Raw genomic sequence first — 16,889 nt, forward strand, 5'->3', positions numbered from 1 at the left:
GTGGGCTTGATTTATTTGAAGGGGGATAATGCAGATTATTTATTTAAAATGCTGGTTGTGCGCAGGCACTGTTCAGTGTCCCACCAGTGACTGAAAATCCCTCTTTGTCCCTTCTGTTTGCCATGGAATCTTTATTAATGAGAAAGGAAACTTTTTTTGTGTGTTGTTTTTAAATGGTAATAGCTACAGCAACTTGAAGTTTACTCCAGTGAACTGCATCTTCTATTCCCAGCTAATAATAATAAAAAAAAATTAATCACATGTATGTATAAGAGTAGGTGCTGTGGATCAATCTACGTTGTTTTTTACCATCTTCCATGTAGCTGCATCCTTCTATTGGGAGCTGCAGATCTTGAGCTTTTCCTTCTTGCAAAGTGAAGCAAGAGCTAAACCTTAATACAGCTTTTGACTTTTTTTTTTTTTCCCCTTGCATAACAAGTGATTTATGATCCCTTGTGACACTATCAGCTTTCTAGACTTTCATGAGAACCTCCTAATTTCTAAAATACCTAATTTATACAAGTTGAAACATACTGTTGAGTAGCTTGAGATGTGATACATCTTTCACCAATGTTTTGCTTTCTTCTGTTTGCCTGATGTATCTCCAGCCGCTGTCTTACCTGAGTACCTGTCGCTGCTGGAGAGGCCCTAATGTCAGTCCTATCAAATATTCTGCTGCAGTTAGTGACCAGGAGCAGATACTCAGTGAAAAAGTATGAGAAATTAAACTTACAAGCATATACTTCTTCTTAAATAGCAATTAATTTCTATAATATAGTACGTAAGGTCATACAGTAAAATTAACATATATAACAGTGCCTTTGTTTTTGATTGCTGTATGCTCTGATATTTTTGCTTTTGTTTTAAAGACTTAAAGATGTTGGGTTTATCTCTGCTAAAGCCACTGTGGACAGAGAGTTGGGATCAGTGCAGACAGGATCAGCAAATAAGCATCGCTGTGATCAGGGAAGTGTGCCCATCTTGCTGCTTACCATCGTACATCACTTTACATACAGGTTATGTACATGTTGTAAAACTATCCAGATTTGTAGTGGCTGTGAAAAATCAGTTCATTTTACTAGGATGCTTTCACTAATGATAAATAAAGCAACAATGTAAAAAAAAAAAAAAAATTGAAATGGGGGTGCCTAAAGTTGTGTTGAGGCCATTGTATGTTAGTGGCTCCATTTCTTGGTGTCAAGGACCTTCAGCTTCCATTAATTGCAAGTGCCTGAAGACAGAAGTAGGTGGCAAAATGTGGGTGTTGAAGCTCCAGAAATGCTCCTCTGAGCTTTTTGATGCTTCTGTTGTAGAGAACAACTGTGAGCTTCCCAAAGCCCTCTTTAAGTATTGATCATGCATCACAGGGAAGTTTCATAGGTATAGGTTGTTTTTCTAAAAATATAATGGATTGGTATCCTGCTCAAGTGCCAAGACTGATCCCTTGGAAATGTGTTTAAGCGAGTGGTGTAAACAGTACTGCAATTACAGTAAAGCAGGATGCTGCGACTGACTCTCCTTTGAATTTGAAAAAAAGCAGATTGACAGACTCACTACAGATATTTTCCTGAATATAATCTTTAAAGCTTCACACAGATAGGTTTCTTCTCCTTTGCCCCAAACATAAGGCGATGGAAAAGATTTCAATTCTGACTTTGGTTTTGTCCACTCCCCCATTTATGGAAATACCTGCAGTTTATTGTAAATATCGTCTTCTTTGTGTATGGAAACAAAGATCTGGTTTGTTGTTTATTTTTTTTTGCTATGTTTTTTTTTTTCCTTTGCACATTTCTCAGATGTACCTTTGTTTCCTTCTGTATATAGAAATGTCCCATGGGATCTGAGGTCTATAGATTTGCTCTTCTCTCTTGGTCCAATTCCTTTCCTAATGCATTGTGTTTGTCATCCTTTTAAAAATTATTTAGAATTTAGTGTAATCCCATACTTGGAAATAGGGCTGTGGGTCCTAGTCCTGTTTGCAAGGCATTTGAACAGAGACTCTAAAGAGAGTGTGCAGAAAGCAGTCTGGAGGTCCTCCTGTTCCTGGGGCACTCGTCTCCTGCCTTCCTGCACATCTTGGTTTTGACTGTAAAGGGGGCCTGCAAGAAAGCTGGAGAGGGACTTTTTACAAGGGCATGTAGTGATAGGACAAGGGGGTATGGTTTTGAGCTGAAAGAGGGTAGATTTAGACTAGATAATAGGGGAAAATTCTTTACTGTGAGGGTAGTGAGGCACTGGAACAGGTTGCTCAAAGTTGTGGATGCCACGTCAACTGGCAGTGTTCAAGGCCAGGCTGGATGGGTCTTGGAGTAACCTGGTCTGGTGGCAGTTGCCTGTTCCCATGGCAGGGGGTTGGAACTAGATGTTCTTTTAAGGTCTCTTCCAACCCAAACCTTTCTATCATTCTATGATCCCTTTTCCTTTGGTTCCTGGTAAGACCAGGAAGAGCTTTTGTGTTTTCCTTGGTGGTTGCTTTTCAGGCTTGAGATGCTGCTGGCTTCTTCAGCCCCATTGGGGTGCAATATCCTCTTGCTGGGAAGGTTCAAGTTTTGCTGTTTCTCTCTGCCAGCAGAAAGGAAAGTGAGAATATAAAGCTTTCCTTTTTGCAAGCAAATTGCTTTTCAAAGTCTGTGGTTCTTCCTGGGTTGGGGCAGTACTCCTTGGAAGCAGGTGGTGGCCTTCAGTGTAAGGCAATGAGTGGTCTTCACCAGTCTTTTACATGCAGATAGAGCCCCTTGGCTGATTCCCTCCACAACAGCTTTGGTGGAGGAAGACTTATAGACCTGATGCCTTTCTTGCTGCTCTCCCACAGCCTAGAGAGGCAGGTAGTTGTCATGGTCACTTAAGGACTGGGTGGATGTTGTCTTGATGGATGTAATCTCAAAACTTACCAGCCCTGTGATAAAGCCCTTGTAGTTGTCTGAAGCAATGCTTTCCGGTGGCTCATTGAGCTCCGTTTCCATTACTTGCCTTTCTGGGCAGACTGAGGCTGGTTGTTTTGCAAAGAGATGTGCAGCCAGCCAGGCAAAGTTGCTCTCTGAAGGGGACAGGGGTGACCTTACACTTGCTGATTTGGTAGCTGGGCTCTGATGCTGGCACCCTGCATTACATCTTGTAAATAACTCTGGTTTTCAGTTTCATTTCCTGGACCTGTTTACACCTTGCCAAAAATAATTACAACCTCTGAGACTGGGGTTTGCTGGGTGAGGGGGAGGAAGGCACAGAAAAACCTGCAATCCATGTTTTTTCGCGCACTTTCATTGACGTGGTGCTGCCAGTGGGACTGGGATCTCCCTTCTGGGGCATGAATCAGGCTGTGCTTGCGTTTGCTGGGGATCACTCCTATTGTGTGCATGAGATTTCTTTCCCTTCCTCTGCTCAGTATCATCTTAAATTCATGTCCCAGGCAATGCCTCCCTTGCCTGCTTTATTACCTCTTGAAGTGTTTTCCCAAGTATGTCTTGCGCTTGGATAAACCTCTCCTGCTTTCCTAGACTGCAAATCTGGCTCTTTCTGCAGTCTTCCTCCTCCAGCTGCTGTGTGCATCCTTCCTCTATCCATGCAGAGGCACTTTTCTGCTTCATAGCGTGTTTTTTGAGCACTTTGGAGCCTATGCATCCTCCTTAAGAGGCGGATGGATACCATAGCTCCTGGTTTTGTATCCAAGCCGGCGTTAGCTGTGGTCATGTGTGGAGCCGGTGGGGAAAGCAGGAGTATTTTTAGTGTGCATTTCTTTGCGTCGCTCAGGGGCCCGCCCACAGTTGAGTATTAAAATAATAGCGGGGACATTGGGTAAGCTCTGCAGCAAAATGTTGATATGCAAATTGCCATCTTAAGAGCAAACCTCAAGGCGATTTTTGGCAATGCATGCAAGGCTCCGAAGCAGTGTGTTTTGAATAAAGATTACAACAAGGGATTTTGCCCAGAGGGCACGCTCGTCTCATTTATTCTGAAGCTTAGCAGAGCTGGTAATTCAGTGTTGGAAGCCAGCAGGGTGAAACATATGCACCTTCAAAAAGGTATTAGATTAGCATTGGCAAAACAAAATGTAATGTCACCTCTGTAACTTAAATTTCCAGGGTTGCAGAAGCAATAAATCTGGTTGCATTTCATTTGCAAGTCATTCCTGGGCACTGTCCAGGAAAGAGGTGGCTTTGATGGCTGCGGAGTTGGTTTGGGAGGTTTGGACGCATTATCTGGTAATAAATGAGTTTGTGCCAGCTGCCTCAGTGCTGGTTTGACTTCTGTCTTCAAGCTGGTGATAGGTGGCTTGGCTGTTTCAAATATTGCAATAAGAAACTGGATAAAATATGAATCACTTCATTTTTTATTTCCTGCTTATTGAGTTCATGGTGGCACTATTGGGAAGGAAACAGCAATAAATTAGGAGAACAAAAGCAGTGATTTCATGGTTCTTACTTTGTGACTGGCCAGGTTGGTCTTGCGTCCATCAGTACTTGTCAGAGGTACTACTGCCTCTTTCTGCTGCCAGGCTTGCTTGTATTCAGCAGGTACAACTGGGTGGCTGTGCGAGTTCTCAGGTAGGTTAAAGCAGTTATCCTGCTTCAGTGAGTACAAGAAGCACTGAGGGAGATTGAGAGGAACTATTACATGCCATGGAACCACTAGCCAAATGTTGCCCCATTTAATACTTGAGGACAGAAAAGCAGGCGGCAGTTTTACCCTCTTGATAGTACCTTCTGCACTGGCATATCTTCTTTTCTTTCCCATTCTCACCTAATACTCCTGTTTTATCCTTGATCCTACTTTTGAACCTTATTTGATGTGTGGTGTCTCTTTGTGTCATTAACTGATGCATTGAAGATGTTCTTGATGATTTGGAACACTTGCAAGAGCTCAGGTCCTTTCCCTCCCCTCACACACCTCATAACTAGACTACAGCCACAGTTACTGAGCAGTTCCTGTGTGCTGGTGATGGGTTATATTCAGTAGAGGTTTCCTGGGCAGAGCTGACCAAATGTATTTGCTTGTGGACCATGACAGCATCCTCAGCCATTGGATAGGAAGGCTGAAAGACTGCATCCGCAATGCTTTTCTCTCTTGCATGTGATTTCTCAGGGACTTAAATTATCTGAGCCGAGGTGTGCATTGGACTTGTACACCCCGTTAAATGGGCCACGGCTGGACTTCAGTGAAGTCAGTGTGCCCAACGGAGTGGTGCGAGAACGTGTCCTGGAGCTTGGTGTTCCTTGTTGCACATCACACTGCCTTTGGCTTTTTAGAAGTCTTCGTTGACTTCTTAAGAGATCAGTTGAAATTTTTGATGGAAATTGATGAATCTGTGCCCAAATCTGTCAAGTTTTGTATAATGGTTTAAGTATTTAGATACTGGTAGTAAGAGTAACTTCGTGTGTGAGTGCTACTGTGCTTGTTTAGGGTATAACTGCTGAATAAATGTTGTACAGGTTTAGTTTAACTACTTGTAAAATAAGAGTTTTAAGTGACCGAGGTCAGTGGACTTGCCCCAGTGAGGTGACTAGTTGGGAAGTGGATTTGAGTCATTCCATTTATTCTGGTTCTTGAGGAGTGAGTTCTGTGGCTCTTCAAGAAATACTGATTTGTAAGTGTTTTCATGATCATTTGTTGTGAAGCCTGGGCATTGCTGGGGGAAAGAAAAGTTTGTATCACAATTAATATGTTGCTCTAGGATTGGAAACTGGCAGTACAAGGCAACTTCTTATGAGTTTAGGGTTTTGTTTGTGTTGGTTTTGGGTTTTTTTAGCTCTTAGAGATCGGTACAGATCTGTAGCTTTTAGAGGGATAATCTTCAGTGAAATGAAAGTAGTTGGTAGCTACTTTTTCTTTCTTTCAGCGTAGCATGGAAGAACCAGGTGGCTGAGACTGTGGGAACACGTTCTCCTGACTTTGATACAAGTTGGTGTTGATCAATTCTTAGTTCGCTTGTGTCCTTTTGCTTTAATTATATGTTCCAACACCATAAGACTTTTAAATATCATATTTTGAGGGTGTTCTTTGCCAAAACTGCATGGTTTAAGTGCAGATCCTGTTGGCAGGCATCTCAGGATCTGTTGACTTCCCTCCTTCGTAGCCCTGTCCTCTCTTGCCTAGATTTCCCTCCTTAAAAGTCAAACAAAATTTGATAAAATAGCAGAGCCTTTTAAAACATTAAAAGAAAGTACATAGAAACCCAGAAAATTATGGTCTCATGAGTATATGGCCCTGTGAAGATCACAGTGTCCTCAACAGTGCTGAGTGAGTAGAAGAAAAACATCTTCCTTGCTTGGTTCAGGCACATCTTGAATCTTCGTTGTGTCTGTCCTTTGCTGCATCCTGTACCTCTGTTGCATTAAGCTGGTTATGTCTTCCAGGGCCCTTCTTTGCTGCCTTATGCTTTGTTGAGATGTTGACTCTTCCCTCCAAGGTTGTGAATCTCTGTTCCTGACTTTGAAATGCTCCACGTTTCTGTCTCACCGTTCTTCTCTCTCGATGACATCACCCATGAATGGTTGTTGGGATGCTCTTAATTTTCCCCAAACCTTGTTTTTTTGATGGTATATCTTCAGAAAACTTCGCAGCTGTCATGCCAGTGTTTCTGTCTCTCCAGATTGTATCTGCATTTCTGATATTTCCCATCCAATCTATGTTCAAGTTTCTGCATTCAGTCTCCTATTTTAAGGTCTTTAACACAGGAGTCATCAGCTTACTCTGTATTTGTACAGCTTTTAATGTGATGCAGATGTGATTCCAAAGTGATGCTATGAAAGGTTGATAATACCTTTCAAATTGTTGTTATGGTAGTTAACAGTTTTGGGAATGCTGCCCATTTTTATATATATTTATGTGTGTATATATAAATATACACTATATATACATATAATATATATAAATGTATGAATATATATAAAATATATATATTGACTAGGGACAAAAGTTAACACATTGTAGCATACTAAAATTTGAAAATCTCATAAATAATAAAAGCCATGTATTTTTCCTGTTTCTACCTTGGCTCCTTTGTTAGTTATGGTATTAGCTGCTTTGTGTGGAGAAAATGAAATGGTGAACTCTGATCTTGCCGGGTAAGAAATATTTTTTGTAAAGCTATGCATTTAGACTAATTCTGTCTGCCATACAATGTGCTGAGGATTTGTGATCCTCAGCAGGCATTTGACAGATCTTAACTAGTTATGCTATGTCTTGTCAATCAAAATTAAACGCCTACCTCACTCCTTCCTACTTTCTCTCTCTCTTCCAGATTTTTTTTTAGGTTGGTCATTAAAATTGCTTATAACCATAGAAACGAGGAGAACCCGCCCCTTACGTTCCAGATCTTTAGTATGATATTCTTGTACTGACATCATGTGAGTTATATACACGATGGCTTAAAAAAACCCAACACAAAACCTGCAGGTCGCAGAGTTGTCATTAATTCCTCCCTATAGTGGCATCGTTTCTACAGATGCCAACCAAAGATCATGTCCCTCTTGCATTCCTGTGTGGTGTCCAGCAGGAGAGACCCTGCTGTGGAGAAACATCCTGACAGGATTGATTCAGAGAAGAAAACAGATACATCCATGGGATGGGAAGGGTGGGAGGATGAGATAAGGAGAAGATGGGTCGTGAAGCAGTCTCATGTGCAATGTAGTGCATGTAGATAACTTCAATATTGGTTTGCATCCTCCGAGGGCTGCCTGCACCATTGGGCGCTCTGAGAGGTGGGCGTAATATTGATACTTCTGTAGAACTGGGCCACCATGTTTCTCTGCTTAAGGACCCAAGTTCCCACTTGGCAGGGTGGGATGTGTCATGGCTTAACTTGTGAAAAACTAAAACAATTACTGATTTTTGCTTGTAGAGGCAGTTTAAAAATGTTTGACCCAAGGCCTCATGAAGGTGGTAGAAGCCCTTACCTTAGAGGCAATTAGCATCCTGAGATTTCAGTTCTGGACTCTCTGTGCTGGACAAATAATGTTGTTTTCATTTGGAGCAAGATTGCTCCATGTGAGATTGCTTGAGGCAAGATTTCTGACTTCCCTGTCCCACCCACCTTAAATTGCACGGTCACGTTAATATTGGTGGTTTTTTTTTTTTTTTTTTCCTTACAAATTTAAGGGTTAATTGATCAGATGAAAGTAGTTAACTGCAGCTGCCAGCATTGTTCTCTATAACTCCCTCAGTTTTGCTCTTTGAATTCATTATGGGAACTTGGTAACACATGGAAGCAATACATGTTGTTAAGGAGTGACTTTCCTGGGGACGTGATGGCAGGGCTGGAGGGATCCTCTGCTGCTTGCAATTTGCTGGGACCTTTGAACGCGCTGAGATGGAGCGTGCATCAGAGAAGGGGAAAGTGCAGTCCTGGTGCTAGAGCAGGTTGATGTGTAATTTAGCTGTATACCAAGCCGTTACCTCTGCTTTACAATAGGTTGTTTTTCTATTAGATTTTAATCTAATAGATTTATGATTTTCTAGTAGATTAAAAACAAAGAAACAAAAAAAACTCCCCAAAAACCAGTGTCCCACAAAACCCAGAAAATATGCTCCCAAGACTGTTGGACGTTGAAACATAGACTTTGTTTGGTTTTCAATGTGTAGATGTGATCCAGTAGACAGTGGTACTTCATATTGATGCCTCCTTAGCTGTGTTAGAGGAGGAATGGGATCTGTACAGGGTGTCCTGCGTCTCTGTGGTAAAGTGCACATGCTTTGTGTGTCACTGTACAGTGATTACAAAGAGGGAAGGTTGCCTCCTTGAGAAATCACAGCATGGCTTGATGTTTGGAAGGTCCTCACAATGGAGATGTGGATTGTTCATGAGGCAGTTGGATGTGGGAGTTTCATCACTCTTTCTATAGGAAGGCTTGTCCCTTGGGAAGATTAATTTTGACCTTTGGCCAGAGAAAATAACAAGGAAGGAGCACTGTGTGATGTAGCATGACAATACGTTGCTGGGCAGCATCCTAAAGTTGAAACGTCTGTCTTACCCTGTCATCAAAAGCTGGTGCTGACTGCTGTGATTTAACTTAAAGGTTCTAAAGGTTTTCTTTTGTTTTCATGTGTTGGAGCTTCTGCTGTTGGCTTCTGAGGGTGTTGTAGTACATTGTGTTCATCAAAGAAGAAGAATGGGTAATTGTGTGATTTTTCTAAGGGTACGAAAACTCAGGGCAGGAGCTCTTTGAGCATCCTTTGCTGCTCTCTCCAGCCCCAGTGTCATCCCATGTGATCTGACATTCTGTAGTCTCCCATCCCAAGGAGGGATTAGAATGCTTTGTTGATAAGTCTGGAAGACTGAGTCCTGCATGATGATGCTTCTCCTTCTTAAACCAACCAACCAAAGTTTTCAACAGTTTGATTAAAGTATTTTCTTTGAGGAATAATTGCTGTAAAAACAGCGTAATACTTGTATGTCCTTAATTTTATACAGCGTAAAAGTGCCTCTACCTGAGTTGCCTAAGCCATAATTTTTCTTATTTCCTATTTTATTTTTTATTAAGCCATGATAAATTGCATTAAAAGCATGTTAAATACTTTTTGAAGCATCGGTTTCCAAATTTGGGACAAAAAATTCGAGCTGTTAAAATGCGTGTATGGGAAGTGGATTTATTACATCATTAACTAGAGTCTTCAGAGTTGTGTAAGCTATTGGATCTTTACAGATGTTCTTCTAAAATATGCAGTTGTGTATTTTTCTATATGAATATATCTCTCTCTGTTGCTCTATACACAGCATGTGCACAGGCACTCTTGTACAAATAATCTTCCCCAAAGTAAAAATTTATTTTTTTCCTCTTTCTATGTAATTTAATTAAAAATCAGTTATAAAGATACCACAATTATTTTTCAGTCTTCTGGTAACTGCTTTATAACAGATCGGCTGGTGTTAAAAAGGTATGAGTCCTTTGTGTAGCTTTGTGTTACACTATCCTAGCAAAGGTTTTACTCTTCTGTGCTGAGTCCACTTGGTTGTCCCAGTTGCATGCTTCTAGCTTAGCCATCCCTTTAGTTGCATGGGTTTTCTTTTTGTTGGGGATGTAGGAAAAATGGTGACATATCCTGCTAAAGTGGCTAAAAGTGAATATAAAATATGAGACCACTAAGCAGGGGGTAGTGACAGTTACATGAAATCACGAATTGCAGAAGATGAAAATTAGTTGCTGTATTTCACTGAGCATCCCCTAATTTTTGAACCCTGAAAGTGGTAGGTGTTTTTATGTGTGTTTTACCTTGTCAAGAGATACTGTGTAGACCAAAAGCAAAGCTTGCCTAATACATATATTTTTCTTTAACAAATTCACATGGTGTTAAAACTACCAAAGGCAGTCAAAGCTAAAGATACAGCTAAAACCTCAGTCTTGGGAATGCCTGCACTTCAGACCGGGGGAAACAGAGCAGATAAAAACCTGTATGAACTTTTCACTTTTGATTTTTATTTATTTTCCTTTTACCTGAACAGAGACGATACTGCTGAGACGGGCCTTGGGTCTGTTAGGCTATTGCTGCGTGGTGGTGAACTAGTGGATCCACAGCTCAAGGAAATAAAATTGTGGGTGAGATTTTTTCTGTTTTCTTTCTTTTGATAATCCTTCCTGTTCCACGTTATTTTGTTTTGGGGTTGGTTTGGTTTTTTTTTTTCTTCTTTTTCCCCAACTCCGTATCCCTTAAACTTGTTGGAGGTGATGCTCTATTTTGTAGACCCACCCTCTGGACTTGGGTGTGCAGGAATGCTGTGGGCTCAGTGCTTGCGTATGTTCACCTCTGGATGGCATCTTCTCTCTTGTGGTGGTTTCCTTGTTTTAACTGATCAATATTGGGTGAGCTCCATCCAAATTCTTCCCCTAACAGCTGATCTTTCCTGACTTGGCTGATTCATTAAGCTCTGGGATGTCCCGCACTCACAGTGTATTGACATTGAGTTGGGCTTTCTGGCCAAAGCGAGTATTAATGGGTATGCTCTGCTAGGAACAGATGGTCAGGGAAAGTATCAGTTTTCAAGGTGTAACAGACTGTGTCTGTAAAACCTATAGCGTTTTTTTATCAGCAGAAATGGTTTTCTTAAACTACATCTGTTTTTCCCACCTGGAATACTGTTAACGGTAATTTGTATCGTGGTTAGAATAGTAGTTTCATATACTCCAGCTTAATAGTAGGAAATAAGTCTTCTCTTGGGTATTTTTGGCTTGGTATCTGTTTCTCCTTCGTAGAATACTTTAGAAAGTATACTAGAATTAGAAAAAAGGAAGGCTTTTATATATTTATCTGAATCAATTGATTATCTTACACTTAATTCTTATTCAAGAACTCATGATCTTTGAAACACGTCCTTAAAAAGGATTTAATTTCCGTATGTCTGTTTTCCATAGCATGGGGAGCATTGGCATGTTCCTGCCCTGTTTCATATACAGAGCTAAACAGATTTGTAACATTCAGTAAATAGTATGCAGAAAGTATGCCTATTAACATCCTGAGTAATCACCAACAACAGAGTAAATACGAGGTTAATGAGATTAACAGGAAAGAGGAACTTAAGTATTTGAGTGCACCTCCCCACGGCCCCATAGCCGGTGGCAGCCCTGTTTCTGTTGACGAGCCCAGCATGGCTGTAGACGCAGTAGTGATTTTGCTGCTGTTCCCCATACAATACTTAATGAGTTCCTACTGCTGGCATTTTCTTTAGTTACTGTATAATATTATTAAATCCCACTCCTTGCAAGAGGATTATAGTGTTGGGTTTTTTTTTTGTTTTTTTTTTTCCTCTTTCTTTCTTTTAAAAGTAAATCTTTATTTGTATTTTTTGCTATTTGTTTCTAGTGCTGTGGCTCGGTGATAAGGTGGCTGATTAGCCATTTTCTGAAGTCTTCTCCCAGGCATCTGGTACCCTCCTAGATGTCTCCTCATGGCCTCTGGAAAAATTGGCCCAAGTCTTTTCTGGGAAACATGCTACTGTCAGAATATTGTACTCATAAGTGCATTGAGATGTAGTCCTTATTTTCTTATTCCAGGCTCGATCTTGACTTGATTTCAGTTGTCCTTTGCCTTCCTCCTTCCAAGTGCTCTCCATCACATATTCTCCATTAAGTCTTGCAGGGAGAGGAAGACTGATTTCCAAGCAAAACCATGACCTTTCCCCACCCCCGCACTGTAGTATCACTCAAGCCCTCTCTCTTTTCCAGGTCGGTGGGTTTTCTGGACATGGTGCTTTCTGTCCATCTTCCTCTAGCATCTTCTGGCAGTCATCAATGTTTTCTCAATGTCACTACCTCAGAATTATATTTATTTGAGTTTTCTCCACCCAACACTGTGTATGGGTGGTTGACTCAAAGCTCTAGGCACCAACTCCCCTTACTGGTCCGTTGACAAACTGCAACTTGTTTTTTTTATATTTCAAATGAAAATGCCTTACTGAGAAACCTGTTTTGTTTACTGAAGATAAATCTTGTACTTATGACCCTAGCTTTTCTTTTTACAGTGGTTCTGATTAAACCATGAACCTTCAATTTAAACAATTCGGGTAGAGTATGGGCACTGCATATTGCCTACATGAATTATTTGCCTCTTAGCTTTTGATTTTATTTTTTAGGGTTTGGGTTTGGTGTTTTTTTTTTGTGTGTGCTGGTTTTGATTTTTTTTAGGTTTTTTTTTTAGTATTGCAAGTTACTTCCTTCAGGTTTCAATTGAGTAGGACAGTGATTTCTCTCTCCTGTCAGCTCTTTTACATTTTGGTGTGAGAATGACTGGTTAAGGGATCAGGAGCACAAGCAGTGTTCTACTCTATCCTTCCAGTTGCAGGGAACAATGAGAGAAGAAACAGGAAGAGGCAGCAGATCAATACCTGGCTCCAAGCCTGGTGTCACTGGCTGAATTTTGTTTTTTTTTGATCACTGGCCAGTTTACACAATACCAGGCCTACTGGTAACAGACGAGGTATACCTGTCTCAAAGCAGGAAAAGGACCTTTGCACAGGAGTTTGCAGCATTCATGGAAAGAGATTTAAACTAGATTTGAAGGGTGAAAGGGATAAAACCGGGCTTGAAAGAGATATGCCTGGGGACGGCATGCCAATGTTTGAGGGACAATGTGCTAGTGAGTTCCTTCAGTCTGATGTCTCGGTGGTGGTTGAGGATGGAGATCTGTGTGGCAGAAAATTCACAGGGGTTACTGATGTGTTGGAAACCATAGAAGTGCCTGAGAATGGTCAGGTAGGAATTGGGGCTTCTTCCCCCAGCAAAAGGTGGCAGGATCAATAGCCCCACCAAAGTGCATCTGCATCAAGGCGCACAGCATGAGGCATCGGACAGGAGCGGCTGGAAGACATTGTGCAGCTGGAAAATGTTGGCATAGTTGCTGTCACTAAAACACTGGCATGATGCAGGGGATGGCTGTAAACTCTTCTGAAGGGATGGGCAAGGAGGGAGAGGCGGCGCAGTAGCCCTGTATGTTAGGGAGTGTTTTGACTGTCTGGAGCTTAATGATGGTGACGATAGGGTCGAGTGTTTATGGTAGGAGTCAGGGACAAGGCCAACCAGGCAGGTGTCCTGGTGGGAGTCTGCTACAGACCACCCAACCAGGATGAAGAGGCAGATGAAATACTCTACAAGAAGTCTCACAATCGCTAGCCCTGGATCTCGTGGGGGACTTGAACTTAGCAGGTGTCTGCTGGAAGTACAGTTCAGCGGAGAGGAAAGGGTCTAGGAGACCCCTGGAGTGTGTGTAAGAGCTCCCTGACCCAGCGGGTGAGTGGGCCAGCGAGGGAAGGCGCCCGTGGAGGTGCTGCTCGTGAGCAGAGGCGGCCTGGCGGGTGATGTGATGGTTGGCGGCCACCTTGGGCACAGCGACCACAAAACGCTGGAGTTTCCATTTCTCAGAGAAGTCAGGAGTGGGGTCGGCAGAACTGCCGGCTTGGGCTTCTGCAGGGCAGGCGTTGGGCTGTCTAGGAGCCTGGCTGACAGAGTCCCTTGGGAGGCAGTTCTGAAGGGCCAAGGGCTCCAGGAAGGCTGAGCGTCCCTCAAGGAGGAGATGTCAGAGGTGCAGGCGCAGGCTGTCCCCATGTGTGGGAAGGCGAGCGGGCAGGGAAGGAGACCAGCCTGGCTGAAGAGAGAGCTTTGGCTGGAACTCAGGGGGAAAAAGGAGAGTTTGTGACCGTTGGAAGAAGGGGAGGCAGCTCAGGGGGGCTGTAAGGATGTTGTGAGGTTATGCGGGGAGAACATGAGTAGTGCCAAAGCCCAGCTGGAACTTACTCCGGCTACTGCCATAGAAGACAGTAAGAAAAGTTTGTATAAATACATTAGCAACAAAAGGAGAGCTAATGAGAATCTCCATCCTGGATTGGATGCGGGGGGTAACATAGTGACAAAGGGTGAGGAAAATGGTCCCTAATGCCGCCTTTGCACCAGTCTTTAGTAGTAAGACCAGTTTTTTCTCAGGTTGCCCAGCCTGCTGAGCTGGAAGACAGACAGGGAACAGAATGAAGCTCCCGTAATCCAGGGGGAAGTGATGAGTGACCTGATACAGCACAAAACACACACAAGTCTATGGGGCCAGGTGGGATCCACCCTGAGGGTACTGAGGGAGCTGGTGGAAGTGCTCATCAAGCCAAATCCAGTCATTTATCAGCAGTGCTGGCTGAGTGGGGAGGTCCCAGAAGACTGGAGGCTAGTCAGTGTGACGCCCATCTAGAAGAAGGGCAGGAAGGAGGATCTGGGGAACTGCAGGCCTGTCAGCCTGACCTCCATGGCAGGGAAGGTTATGGAGCAGATCATCCTGAGTGCCTTCATTCGGCACGTACAGGAGAAGGAGGTGACCAGGCCCAGCCAGCATGGGCTTATGAAAGGCAGGTCCTGCTTGACTAACGTGACCTCCTTCTACAATAACATGACCTGCCTGGTGGATGAGGCAAAGGCTGTGGGTATTGTCTCTGAACTTTAGTAAAGCCTTTGACACTGTTTCCAACAGCATTGTCCTGGAGAAACTGGCCCCTTATTGGAAGACAGACATTGAGGTGTGCAGGAGCGGGCTGCAAACTAGGACCATGCGTGGCAATCAGTTAGCTGAGGGGAATGTGCTCGAGCTTGTCTAGACAACAATTAACATGATGAGGCATGTTTGCAGAGCACAGGGGAGTGGGAGACGGATGGCGCCAAGGAAAGGCAACACCTTGCTGTTAATTGCTGGTAGTTAACCACCAATCAGGGATTGCCTAGTATGCAATACTTAGCTTCAAGAACCAATCTGTTTAAAATGCGCAGCTTCTGAAAGTGTATAAAAACTCGTGCTTCTGTACAATAAATTGTCATTTGCTTGCATCAAGCTGCGTCCCGTCTCTTCATTCGCCGCAGAGGTGTGGGAGCATGTCTAAAGAAAGGCAACAAAGCTGGTGAAGGGTCTAAAGCACAAGTCTTTTGAGGAGTGGCTGAGGTAACTGGGGTTGTTCAGCCTGGAGAAAAGGAGGTTGAGGGGGGACTTTATGGCTCTCTACAACTACGTGAAAGGAGGTTGTAGCAAGGCGAGTGTCAGTCTTATAAGTAACAAATGATAGGATGAGAGCAAATGGCCTCAAATTACACCAGAGGAGGTTTAGATTGGATATTAGGAAGAAATTCTTCCCCAAAAAGGTTGTGAAGCCCTGGAACAGGCTGCCCAGGGAAGTGGTTGAGTGACCATCCCTGGAGGTATTTAAAAGACCTGCAGATGTACTTAGGGACATGGTTTGGTGGTGGACCTCATAGGGCCAGGTTAATGGTTAGACTTGATGATCTTAAAGGTTTTTTTGAACCTAAAAAAATCTATGATTCTGTGATTGTGCCCTGTCACAGCTTTGCCCACAGCTGAGATTTCCTTTCCAGACTGCATTGCTGGAAGTGAGCCCAACATCTTGGCATTGGCTGGGCAAAGTGGAAGAGCACTTGACTGCTTCTGCAATGCTGTGGGAGGGAGGAGATATAATTCCACCAAATTGCTGTCCAGCAGCACAGCTTGGAAAGGTCCTCTGGGTTCATCTCAGTGTGGTGGTTTAATGATTTGCTGCTCTTTAAGAACTGAGAATCATACAATAGTTTGGATTGGAAGGGATGGCCTTTAAAGCAAGGACCTTTAAAGGTCATCTTGTCCAACATGCCTGCAATAAGCAGAGAAGTCTTCAACTAGATCAGGTTGCTCAGAGCCCTGTCCGACCTGACCTTGAACACTTCCAGGGATAGGGTATGTACCTCCTGTCTGAGCAACCTGTTCCATTGTTTCACCATCCTCATTGTAATAAATGTGTTCCTTGGAAACTGAGAAGATGGGGTTTTGATGGGAATAGTTTCTCCCTTGCCTTGTGAAGACGCGATATAGGTCAGTCTGAGAAGAAAGTAGCTCTTGAGTTTGCTTGGTGGGATGGTCTTTCTCCACTTTCCCACAGTTCCTTTTACGGTTTATAATTGGGAGACCAGTTAAACTCGGTGATGCTCTCTCAGTGCTGAGGCTTTGGCTGTGAGTCACAGTACTGGTCAGCGTGCAGAGAGCTCATGCTGATGCTTCCAGATGTTGCAGTGTAGTTGGACAGAGAGCTTGCTGATATGGAGGACAGCAAGACCTTCATAAGAGGGAGGAGGAAGCTGTTAAAAGCCACAGCATGATTGCTTGTGGTTTTATTTTGATCTCTTTGCATATAGAAAAGTGGTGAAAATCATAAATGGGTGTACGTTAGTGCAGAGGAGGGACTTGCACATATTCCTGTGCAACGGCAGGGAAAACTATTCAGGTTGCTGCAGCATGTTACTAATATTTGTGTATGAATGCTTAAAATTTTACAAGAGACTTCTAAAACCTGAGAAATCTATTTTGTTATCTTATAAGTGGATGATTAAACCCTCCACATTTTCTTCTTTTTCACTGTGGGAATCTTGAAGTCATTACACTTGTTTTCTTTA

General features: G+C 42.9%; 1 protein-coding gene across 6 annotated transcripts in view; it reads left to right on the plus strand.

The window, feature by feature from the left end:
• Positions 1 to 16,889, plus strand: part of TSNARE1 (t-SNARE domain containing 1) — a 509,528-nt gene that overhangs the window by 6,946 nt on the left and 485,693 nt on the right. For 4 of the 6 annotated variants that reach the window (XM_055799972.1, XM_055799978.1, XM_055799976.1 and 1 more), the window contains exon 2: positions 10,436 to 10,525. The exons of 1 other annotated variant lie outside the window; for it this stretch is intronic. The gene's annotated coding sequence lies outside the window, so the exon portion shown is untranslated. Of the gene's footprint in view, positions 1 to 10,435; positions 10,530 to 16,889 lie in introns of all 6 variants that reach the window. One more of the 6 variants, XM_055799973.1, reaches the window with a different exon arrangement.

Source organism: Falco peregrinus, chromosome 3 (genome assembly GCF_023634155.1).
Source record: "Falco peregrinus isolate bFalPer1 chromosome 3, bFalPer1.pri, whole genome shotgun sequence".
NCBI lineage: Eukaryota > Metazoa > Chordata > Aves > Falconiformes > Falconidae > Falco > Falco peregrinus.